Consider the following 12,995-nt stretch of genomic DNA (forward strand, 5'->3'; position numbering starts at 1 on the left):
AACTTCTCAAGGGCAATTAGGGACTGGCAACAAATGCTGGCCCAGCCAACAATACCCACATCCCAAAATGAGTTTTTAAAAAATTACTGAGACTAGTTCTTCAATTCCAGAATTCTTAATTAATTGAATTCAAATTTCACCAGTTGCCAATGTAACACTTGTTCCCATGGATCTTTGGCTTACCAGTCCTGTGATATTACCTCTGTGCCACCATCTCTCCCAAAATTCATTTTCTTTATCTGAGCTGTTGATGTCTAAATTGGATTCAATACTTGTGATTGGTGTTTTCAGTGCTTTGAAAAATTGGGATCTGAGGTTGATGATCACCCCATAGGGTGTAGTCTTCTCACGGGCAGAATACATCTGGTAGCCATATAATAGACATGTAAATACTGGAGTACTGCTACAGACATCCTAGGGCTGCAACTTCCTGTACATAGTTTCTCGTTATCGATCAATAATTTTTTTCCTAACAAAGTCTGAAGCCTCTTGATGACATCTGAGGTATGCCATGCTTTTACAATAGGCAAACATATAATGGCTCTGAGTGCATATTAAAATGTATTAGATTGAGCACAGACCATAGAATCCCTCCAGTGTGGACGGACACCATTTGGCTCATCAATCCTGCACTGACTCTCTGAAAGAGCATCCCACTCAGGCCTACCCGCAACCCCCCCCCCCCCCCCACCTACCCCCCCCCCCCCACCCCGACTCTATCCCCAAAGCCCCATGCATTTACTATGGTGAATCTATTCTCACATCTTTGAATTGTGGGAAGAAGCTGGAGCATCTGGAGGAAACCCATGCAGGCACTGGAAGAATGTGCTAACACAGATAGTCACCCAAGGCCGGAATTGAACTCGGTCCCTGGCACTAAGAGGCAGTAGTGCTAATGCACCATCGTACTGCCCAATGCCAGATTGATCAGAAGTACAGTGATCGTGCATAATTAAGGATCCAAGATTGTGTTCCTTTCAAACAAAAACTTCCCTTTTCCATTTCAATTTTTTTTTGCATGATCAACGTATTTGTATCAACGTATGTGCTCTTGCTAGTATCATACTGGAGTGCCTCCTGTGTGTATCTAACATGCCTCGAAGTGTTTCCTAAATCCGCAAATTAAAATGTGGGGTTTCTGCAGAAAGTATACAAACACCGACCAAAAATGGCATTCCTAAAAGCAATGTTTCATATTTTCATCCTCTTTGTCACCACTGTGAAGTTCTTTAGATGAGACACTAAGATTTAGATAGAAGCATTCAAAATCAGAACTGCATGTGTAGCTAAACATGTATATTACTTTATTCTTCTAGACTCCCTCTGCTGGTACAGGTGTATTCTATACCCTTAAGTGGACAAAACATATAATCCAATTTCAATACATTACACAATGGCAATCCACTGCTTACAGTCTGCTAATTTGGAAATGCACCATTTATTGTTACTCTTTGCTTTCTGTCCATTTAGCAGTCCTCTGTCCATGCTAATATATTATTATTCCCAACTGCATGAGTGTTTTCTTTGTGCATTAAACTTCTATGTGGCACTTTATCAAATGCCTTTTGGAAATCCAAGTAGACTACATCTACCCCTTTATCTACCCTACTAGTTACATCTCAAAAACTTTTACTAAATTTGTCAGACATGATTTCCTTTCCATAAAATTATCTTAACTTCATCTGGTCACACGATTTTCATAATGGTTTATTATGGCTTCCTTAATATTAGACACAACTGTTCCGATGATGAATGTCAGACCAACTAGCTTATAGTTCCCAGTTCATTCTATCCCTCCTTTCTTGAATAGTAGTGTTATAGTTGCCAACTTTCAATTAAATGAGGCCATTCTGGAATCTAGAAATTTTTGAAAATTCATAACCAGTGCATCCAAAAGGAGGTCGGTAGCTCAACATAGGGTCACATAAGATGCTGAGGTTGTCAACAGACTTCTTACACATCTTAATCGCTGAAGTTGCTAGTTAATCTGTATAAACAACAGCTATTTCATTCAGACAGCTGTTCAGCATTCAGGACTGAGCAAAACTTTATTCTTATAGGGCTGACTGCCAAATTCCAAAAGGTCAATTTGCAGACTGGGATATGGTGGAGGTGGCAGATGGCAGCAGGCTTCCAATCACCATGATAAATGAATCAAGAATAAACCTCTCTTCTGGATATGTAGATAAAGATAAGAAACAAACATGCATTTAACTGCTTTTTGCTTGTGTTTAAATCAAAGTAAATCAGTGTGTTTAAATAACGTTTGTTCGCAAATACTCAAATTTTAAAAATGTAATATATTTACCGATAAAATACCAGAAACAAAATTGGCCATATTTAAAAATAATATGATGTCAATGTATACTGCTAATATTCAGATAAACTGTCATTATAACAAAATCAATTGAGACAATAATCAAATTAAAGTATATTTAATTGTAACTGAAAATCTGAGAATTTCAAGCAAACTTATGTAACATTTATAGCACCTTTTTGGTATCAGTCTTTACATTAAGGCTGTAAGAATAATTGAGATTTGTGGAAGTGACCAAAGAAGGTACCTTGCCACTTTTCTTCATTAACTCTACAAGCATATATTGTTCCATTTCTATTAACATCTGGAGAAGAATACATCTCCCATTGTTTTAACATCATAGGAACCAAACAGTTCACTATACTGAATCACCATTTTTGTGAGAGGTTTAGGACTGGGGCAAAGCATTGTCAATAATACCACTGATTATGGATTGGAAGACAATCCAATTCTAATGATAATAATGGGAAATCTCAAGACTTTTCAGTAAATTCCATGCAGGTGCAGAAGTAAAATTGGTCGAGGGACCTCCACCTGATAAATGACTTATTGGCCAAAACCAGTTAGATTCCTTCATAATCTGAGGAAGGCATGTTACTCATATTTCAATGAAATCATTAGCTCTTCTCATTCGAAGATTGATTTGTGGTGTACGTGAATTTATAAAAAAATAGTGAAATATTCAATTTACTGATTGTCCTTTTAGAGTTTATAAGCAGTCCTGTCCTATCTGTTGAAAAAAGTGGTGGTCGCAGTTGTGGGAAATCAAATGAGAAAAATCTGTCCAAAATATTTTATTTTTTACATGATAATGAAATTCATAGACACCTGGTCTTGTGGATTTACCTTTATAATTTTTGCTTTAAATGATGGGACTTCAAACGTTAATGACTAATTCTGAAGATTAAGTCCCCTATACTTTAACACAGTCTAAGCAGATGGGCTGGAAGTCTATGGTCTCTAAAGGACTATAAGTAAAATGAGTTTGATCAGTCATAACGTAATGACTCATGTTAAAGCCTTGTATAAAATCTGGCAAGTCCCGCAGTAATTGCCATTTTTTTCTCACATAAATCATAGGAATGCAGCATTTGGGAAACATAAAATCTGCATTTAGTGCCGTGTGAGTGTTTTTCTCATTCCTTGGTTGAGGAACATTGCTGGGACAATGTAAGGAGAGCCCTGCACTCCATATGACCCAAGGCATAACATAATTCAATTTGACAATTAAAGTGCATAATTAAAAGTATTCCTGATTAGTGGTAAAATAAATTAATTATCCAGCAAAATGAATAATTTCATAATTTGTTTTAAAACCAACACCCATTAACAAAAAATAAAACCACCCTTCAGTATAAACAGAATGAAGAAAAGTTTAACTTATGTTAATATGAATAATTGTTCTATTTCATTTTGAGACAATACATAATATAGGAAAACACTGCTTCTGTGTTGGCAAACTAGTTTATCATCTTCATTTCCTTTAATTTTAGAAAGGTGGAATCTTACACTTAAAGTACACCATTCAGGAGTGTTAAATTATAATTACATTTCTTAGTTGCTCAGAAGCAATAAAGAATAATTAAAGGCTTTTAACTAGAACTGGAATTTATTAATCAAAAGTCTAAGATAAGGGCAGGTGAAGGTGAAAACAAACTTGCATGCCAATTTTATGCAAAAAATATTCCACACTGTTGTCCCCATTATAAGAGATAGGGTGGCACAGTGGCTAGCACTGCTGCCTCAGTGCCAGGGACCCGGGTTCGATTCCCGGTTTGGGTGATTGTGTCGAGTTTGCACATTCTCCTCATGTCTGCATGGATTTCCTCTGGGTGCTCTGGTTTCCTCCCACAGTCCAAAGATGTGCTGGTTAGATGCATTGGCCATGCTAAATTCTCCTTCAGTGCGCCCGAACAGGCACCGGAGTGTTGCAACTAGGGGATTTTCACAGTAACTTCGTTGCAGCATTAATGTAAGCCTACTTGTGACACTAATAAATAAATAGATAAACTTAGATCCAAGTTACAAATTTACTGAATGCATGGTAAAGTGTTTCTTGAGTAAAAGATAGCCAAGTGTCACTAATGAGAAGACTTTTGGATGCCGGTATGGAACTGGTACATATGGAGTCGACCAATGAGAAAAGTAAAGACATATTGGGTCAACTGACCTATTTCTGTTCCTAAAATATACACTCTTTAGTCCCTAGCTGTATGAAGTACTACAGTATTAAACATGGCACAAACACATGGGCTTTGAACATGACAATGCTAAGGAAGAATCATTCATCCCGCACTGGCATTCAAGATGCATCAAGGAGGCCGTGGAGATGTGCCACCGTCCTCCAAGACGGTGGCCTTCTACAAACACAATAGCTTGACCAAACAGCAATAAGGTCCCATCCATATTCCCATCTTCCACTATATATAATTACCTCTTCCACCTGTTCCAGTCACTCCACCTAACGGTGAGTAAAGTATGGTGGCTGAAATGTTTAAGCCTATCAGTTCTTCTAAGAAAATCTTTTAAGGTAACAACTGCTCTTTATAGGGCAAATTTTATATGGTGTAACTGTTAAATTATCTTACTCAATGCTTAGGAATCAGTTCACCACTGATGTGACACAGCATACATTTTAACTGCTTAAAGAATTCAAAACATCTGGAGTAAAATATTATTTTCATTTGAAAGCTTTTAACATTCATGTTCATCAAGGTGAATAATATTAACCCTGCGAATGCGACGTAATGGCTTGGTTAGCAAAATTGAAGCCCAGGGGATTAAAGAGATTTAAATCAGACAGTCGTGGTGAACAATTGTTTTTCAGTCTGGAGGCAAGTGTGCAGTGGTATTTGACCCACTGCTCTTTTGATGTATATCAATGTCTTGGACTTGGGCATACAAGGCAAAATTTCAAAGTTTGAAGATGATAGGAGACTCAGAAATTAAGGAGGACAACAGAAACACATTTCAGGGGCACATGGATGAAACATGCAGCATGTGGTAGCTGAACTTTTACACAGATACATGAAGTGACTCATTTTTGAAGGAAGAATGAGGGGATACAACATAAATTAAATGGTACAATTTTAGGTGCGGGCGATCGAGAGCTGTACATACAGAAGTCTTTGAAAGTAGCAGGACAAGTTGAGAAGGCTGTTAAAGAGGCACATGGGCTTTATAAATACAGGTAGGCAGCACATAAGCAAGGAAAGTATATTAATATATAAAACAATGAGTAGACTACAATGAGTAGTCACATGTAGGCCAGTCCAGGTAAGGACTAATCTGGAGTCCTGACCTGGACTGGGTCCAGATTTCCTACCCTAAAGGACATTAGTGAACCAGATGGGTTTTTCCAACAATCAGCAATTGTTTCATGGTCATCAGTAGATTCTTAATTCCAGGTGGTTTTTTATTGAATTCAAATTTCACCATCTGCGGTGACGGGATTCAAGCCCAAGTCCCCAGAACATTAGCTGAGTTCCTGGATTAATAGTCAAGCGATAATAGCATTAGGCCATCGCCTCCCCATGTAGCAAGTTGTTATGCTCGGGACGTGCAGCCTGAAAAGGTGGTGAAGGCAGATTCAATAATAACTCTCAAAATGGAATTGGATAAATATTTGATTTTAAAAATTTTGCTCAGATATGGCAGAGCGTAGTGAAGTGCAACTAATTGTATAGCTCTTTCAAAGAGCTGGCACAAGCACAATGGACTGATTGATGTCCATCTGTGCCATATTATTCCAGGGTTTTAATAGAACACCTTCAATTTCAGCATCAAGCACTTCCAGGTCATGTATGACATTTTGAAAGTGCTGCTGACACTGTGACGTCTCTGAACGAGGGAGCTGAATTAAGAATGGTTTTATGTCATCAACTTATACCTCCTAGGAACTGGATTAATACCACCCTAATTCAGCTCATATGGGACCCTCACAACCAATAGAGGAGATTTTTAACCCATTATTGTGTGCTAAATGCGAACTCTGTCACAGAATTGAAAAGCCAGTGAGTTACACAATTATCAATACATTTTATCAATAAATAGATCAAAATTTCTACTTCTATCCATCTATCTTCAAGCTTTCTCTAGCATTAAAAATTGAAGAAAATGTGTTCTGTGGAGGTGAAGAAAGTTGGGATGGAACTTGATGAAACTGTAGAATCATTTGAGAGTCAGAAACCAAAATGGTGAAGGAACTGGTCTTGCCAAGGCTTTTTCCCCAGAGTGAGGACATTAGCATCCCACCTCCAGGGTCCTTAGTCAATCAAAGGGAGCAAGGGGGATGAAGAATCCATCATGTCAATGATTGTTTTAAAGTGACCAGGACATGGTTTAGAATGGCTCCACAGCACTTGCATTTTGAGGCTGCAAGAATGGAGAGGAGACCTGGGATAGATACTCAACGCATGTGTCACATAAAGCTGGATTTAACTGGGGTGGGCATGGCATGACGATAGGCCAGAAAGCTTAGGGTAACACCATGTCTGCAGTTCAGTGGAGCCCGAGTGAGGTATTATGTCCATTGTGCAGCAAATTAGTCAGGATTCCTGCCCCTTTTTAAAGATGGGACTTCTCTAAATGACAGTACTGAATTATTAATGGTTTAATGTCATCAACTTATTCCCACTAGGAACTGGATTTGCCTCCCAGAGCTGCTAATCTTCAGTCTCAGCAGTGCCCCGGAGACAGTGGTTACTGTCAATAGAGTCAGTGACGCAAGCTCTCCTCATAATAAGGTAAGTCAATTTGCAATTCTCCAGGACCTATGGTGATGGTTAGCAAGAGCTGGTGGGTGTTGCATTGAGGTGGCCATTGCGCTATTGGAACCCTCTGTGGGCCACAGAATTCCCAATTAGAACGAACCCCAAAGCCACAGACAGGCTGGCAAGATTTACCGAGCAGTTTCCCCATGTGTTAGAGGCCTCACCCAACACTAATAAAATGAATGATGTCCTTCATTGGCTACTTAAGTGGCACAATTGGCCTCTTAGTGAGAGGGCTGTCCTCCACATTCGCCACTGCTGGCATAATGCATACAAAGTGGCAAAGATTAGTGGGAAACTGGAGGATTGGGAGGTCTTTAAAGGTCAACAGAAAGTCACAAAAAAGCTATAAAGAAAAGTAAGATGGATTATGAGAGTAAACTAGCTCGGAATATAAAAACAGATAGCAAAAGTTTCTACAAATATATAAAATGAAAAAGAGTGGCTAAAGTAAACATTGGTCCTTTAGAGGATGAGAAGGGGGATGTAATAACTGGAAATGAGAAAATGGCTGAGGCATTGAACAGGTATTTTGTGTCGGTCTTCACAGTGGAAGACACAAATAACATGCCGAAAATTGATGATAGGAAGGCTATGGCAGGTGAGGACCTAGAAACTATTATCATGAAAGAGGTAGTGTTAGACAAGCTAATAGGGCTAAAGGTAGACAAGGCTCCTGGCCCTGATGGAATGCATCATGGTACTAAAAGAGATGGCGAGGGAAATAGCAAATGCACTAGTGGTAATTTACCAAAATTCTCTGGACTCTGGGGTGTTTCCTGCAGATTGGAAAACAGCAAATGAGACGCCACTGTTTAAAAAAGGAGGTAGACAAAAGGCAGGTAACTATAGGCCAGTTAGCTTAACTTCTGTAGTAGGGAAACTGCTTGAATCTATCATCAAGGTGGATGCGTGGGGATGAATTGGACATGAGGCAGGGAGCGATGTTATGGTGGCCACGGGGGATCTTTACTAGATCTCCCCATGGATCTCAGAGTACAAATGAGTGGAGGCTCACCCAACAGGGAAGAAGCAGCGGGGGTTTAAATCCAGCTGAGTCCACTCAGGCTGGCAGTATTGGGGATAAATCTTCTAAAGTGTCAGAAACACATTAATAACTTTGTACTAGAATTATGCTGCACAAAGTACAACATCAAACCACTGTGACCACATCCTGGAGGGGAAGAATTTAGTACACTTAAGAGTCAAACTGGGAACTGCCTCCCAATTACACTATCAAAATTGTACCAAAATACACCAAAATTTCTTTGCATGATATAATGGTGGCCATTAAACCTCAGCCTTGGATTATTCACAGAATATTTCCCATTAAAAACAATAGAACACAGATACAAAACAGATATAACAATTAAGACATAACAATCAATATTCAAATACAGGTCTCGGTTAATCATTACAAGGATTTCTATGTCATCTGCTGATGTATTACATATGGATGCAAACCCTCAAGGTAATCTCATCAATATTGTTAGCTGAAATTCTTAGTTGTAATTCATGTTACCATGTTAGGAATGTGTTATGATCCCCACAGGGGAGCCACAAACAAAATAATCAAATTTACTGAATGACCTCGAAAGAAGAAATTACCAACAAGATGTCACTTTTTGCAATATTTACTTTACCACGAATCTGAATCGACGCAAATTAACAAGGAAATTATACTTCAAATAAAAAGGCAAATTTCACTTTCACCTCAAATATTCGATGAAACAAAGAATGTTGAATGCAATCACAAGCATTTGCATCACGCCCTGCACAAAAACGGCACCAAGTAATGACACAGTTCCATAATATACTGCTCTTTATTCATGCAGAATAAGTATGAATACAACAGCAATCGCCTTTGAGTTTCATGGGTATGATTATCAGAAGCAAAGCACACTTCTACTAATGCTCCCTCCCTTGAGTCATGACAGTTCCAGTGTCCCTTTTTAATCAAACAATTAATAACACCCTAGTTCGCAGTTCATCCATTTCAGGGAAAACAACCAACTCTTTAGTATCTCCAAGCTATTCACACAGTTACACATGTTTTAGACCTTTGTATCCAGCTCACACAGTACCTCCAGGAATTCCTGTCTCCTTTACTGCCAAAAAGAAAAAAATGAGAGTAATTTGCTTCTTCACCTCACAAGAATTGTGTGTTCCCCTTTCTATTTCTGTCTGCTTTATCTTTGTGTCTACATCTGTGGGCAAACCTCCTTCAATCTCCAGCTCCTCAGTTTGTAGCTCTCCTTTGTGTCTGCCAGCTACATGGCTTCATCACTTCCTTCCTGTCGGTACTGCTTCTAGATCAAAGATCACCAGGTCACCTGGAGCAGCACAAAAGTTAGAACTGATCTCTTTATAATTGATGAAAACTGAAAGTAATTTCCGAACATTTTTAAAACCAATTGTGGATTCCTTAGACACATTAAAGAAACTACAATTTCTCCTTACTGGGCTACTTCTAAGTCAAAGATCCTCACAAATGCAAGATTTTATTTTATTTATTATTGTCACATGTATTAGTATAGAGTGAAAAGAATTGTTTCTTGCACGCTATACAGACAAAGCATACTGTTCATAGAGAAGAAAAGGAGAGAGTGCAGAATGTAGTGTTACAGTCATAGCTAAGATGTAGAGAAAGATCAACTTAATGCGAGATAGGTCCATTCAAAAATCTGATGGCAGCAGGGAAGAAGCTGTTCTTGAGTTGGTTGGTATGTGACCTCAGACTTTCATATCATTTTCCAAACGGAAGAAGGTGGAAGAGAGAATGTCCGGGGTGCGTCGGGTCCTTAATTATGTTGGCTGCTTCGCCAAGGCAGTGGGAAATGTAGACGGAGTCAATGACTGGAAGGCTGGTTTGTGTGATGGATTGGGCTACACTCATGGCCTTTTGTAATTTCTTGCGGTCTTGGACAGAGCAGGAGCCATACCAAGCTGTGATACAACCAGAAAGAATGCTTTCTATGGTGCATCTGTAAAAGTTGGTGAGAGTCGCAGCTGATATGCCAATTTCCTTAGTCTTCTGAGAAAGTAGAGGCATCGGTGGGCTTTCTTAACTATAGTGTCAGCATGGCAGGACCAAAACAGGTTGTTGGTGATCTGGACAACTAAAAACATGAAGCTTTCGGCCATTTCTACTTCATTCCCGTTGATGTAGACAATGGCATGTTCTCCACTACACTTCCTGAAGTCGATGACAATCTCCTTCGTTTTGTTGACATTGAGGGAGAGATTATTGTCATCACATCAGTTCACCAGATTCTCTACCTCATTCCTGTACTCTGTCTCATCATTGTTTGAGATCTGACCCGCTACAATGGTGTCGTTGGCAAACTTGAAAATTGAGTTGGAGGGGAATTTGGCCACACAGCCATAGGTGTATAAGTATAGTAGGGGGCTGAGAAGACAGACGTGTGGGGCACCGATGTTGACGATGATCATGGAGGAGGTGTTGTTGTCTATGCTTACTGATAGTGGTCTATGGGTTAGGAAGTTCAGGATCCAGTCACAGAGGAAGGGGCCAAGGAAGGCCCAGGCCACAGAGTTAGGAGATGAGTTTCGTAGGAATAATGATGTTGATTATGTTAATTGGTTGTTATGGGCTACCTATTCTGCAATCACAAGATTCAGGGAATGGATAATAGCAATAGTAGGTATAAGGGAGCAAAGACCTATGGCATGCAACTTCAACATGCCAGTTTTATTATAGGACCTAATTAGCATTAGCATGAGTCTCGCTGAGTGGCTTTGCCTCTGGGAAAAAGAACATGACGACACATGGACACCAGGGATATATATTTCCCTCTCTGTCAATCAATTCAATGCTCTCTCATCCATTTGAAAATATTGCCTTTGCAAACTGAGTAAAGTAACTAAACTTCCTCAGAGACTAAGGAGGGGAATACTTGAAGTCCTAGAGGTCTTACTTATGATTACAGCTATCTCCTTCTACGTGACCCATGCTGTTACATGTTATGACTCCTGCCTGGTACTCCACAATGGAATATCTTCATTCTCTGAATTGTAATAGTGGCACTGCCATGACAGTCTGAGAACTTTGGGGCTGACCATTTTCCTGTGGTCACAGCAGCCATTTCAATTCCTTAACCTGTTAACCCACAGCCCTTTAAATAAGGAAGCTGTTTCTTTGAAGTGTCTCTGGAATCTTCAACTGGTTTTAAGAATGTTTCGAAAAATGCTTTCAGTTTTCATCGGTTGTAATTTTCTTGCTCCAGGTGACCTGGTGATCTTTGATTTGGAAGCAGTACCAACAGGAAGGACGTTAATAAAGCAAAGTAGCTGGCAGGCACAAAGGAGAGCTACAAACTAAGGAGCTGGAGATTGAAGGAAGCACTTACTCCACCTCTTCCTTCAATTCTCCTTCACCTTGCATCCTGACACCTGGGGCCTTCTGCTGGTGGAAATCACACCCCTGTCTCACCAGCAAAACTGAAGTTAGCTGATTTTTTGAGTGGATAGTTTTCTTGGATTTTACAGGACTTTAGTTCCCACTCCACTGACAGTGCTGCAGTGGGGACTTCCAGACAAATAATTCTTCATTTTATAGGTGCTGAATGATTTTTGTGAGTGTGTAAATAAATTATATTTGCCAAATAATCTGAAAAAAGCAGCCAGCTGTTCATGCTGAATAAAGTTTTCATTTGTTCACTGACATTTTCAGGAGAAAGCAAGACATGATGCAGAAATGTCAACTTAAATTGTACAAATAAAGTCTTTTGTTTATCCAAATATATTTATTGACTTGGTTCTTTCCCTCTCCCACCCAAAATTTGCTTTACTTCACTTCATTTAATATTTCACCACATATGTTACACTACACATTCACTGCTAATGTGTACTAAACAAAATGAAGGTGGAATCAGACATATTAAGCTGTAATTGCTGAGCTCCACGGCATCATGTCTGAGGGGTGCCCCATAGATGCGTTGACAAACACCCCCCCGCCCCACCTCCACCCCAACTCCCCCTCTCCCCGACCAATTTCCACCCCTGGGCCGGAGGTACCCAGCTAAGGATTGATTGCAGGATAATTGCCGGGAAGTGTAAACTCTGCACTTGGAACCAGCCAAAAACTTCAATTTAAGTCATAAAACTTTGGATGGTTCTGATTGGATTACATCAATAGTTACCCAGAGAGAGTTAAGAGAATTAACACCACATCTGGCTTCTGGCTAACTATCGTAGAGACTCACCCTGACCCTCCATGGGACTCCCCCTACACTTCCAAACAAATTCCGCATTCCCCCCACTGACAGGACCACCACACTGTGGGAATCCCACACAACACCCTCCATGGGACAGCCCCCCAACTCCCACTGGACATCCACCCCATGGTACTCCCCACCACCCCCAGAACTCCCCCATTCTATACGGGAGTTCTCTCAATAATATCCCCCCCAGGCCTGACCTAGCAATCCCCAACCTCATAAATCCAACCCACGTGCCTTATATAATTGCCTTCTCTTTGGCTTGTCAAAGACATTTAGACCTGGCTGAACCTTCAAACATGCCTGGTGTGCAGCCGTAAAAATTGAGGCATGGCTTACTTAGTTGCAACTGAGCTTCCCTTGACGCTAGGCCCCAGGGACGTGCTGCACTGCCCAGATCTCACCCGGCCAGAGTTGGAAGGTCAAGCAAGATAGGATTGGCTGGATTTCAAGCAAAGTGCTTTGGAGCAGGGTGGCAATTCAGCTCCACCCCGTTTAGTGCTATTGCACATAGTACTAAAATCAGAAAACATAGAGCACGTCAGACAGCCACTGGTGAAAGCGTTTGACCTGAAATATTTACCTACCTTTTCTAGTTTTAGATTATAACATAACCTCTCAAGATTTTCAGAATCTTTATTTTTGTATCTGGTTTCCAAGATTTGG

General features: G+C 40.0%; 1 protein-coding gene across 3 annotated transcripts in view; it reads right to left on the minus strand.

Moving 5' to 3' along the window:
- Positions 1-12,995, minus strand: part of kcnt2a (potassium channel, subfamily T, member 2a) — a 743,558-nt gene that overhangs the window by 271,711 nt on the left and 458,852 nt on the right. The gene's annotated exons all lie outside the window — the stretch shown is intronic.

This window comes from Mustelus asterias, chromosome 8 (assembly GCF_964213995.1).
Source record: "Mustelus asterias chromosome 8, sMusAst1.hap1.1, whole genome shotgun sequence".
In the NCBI taxonomy this organism is placed as follows: domain Eukaryota; kingdom Metazoa; phylum Chordata; class Chondrichthyes; order Carcharhiniformes; family Triakidae; genus Mustelus; species Mustelus asterias.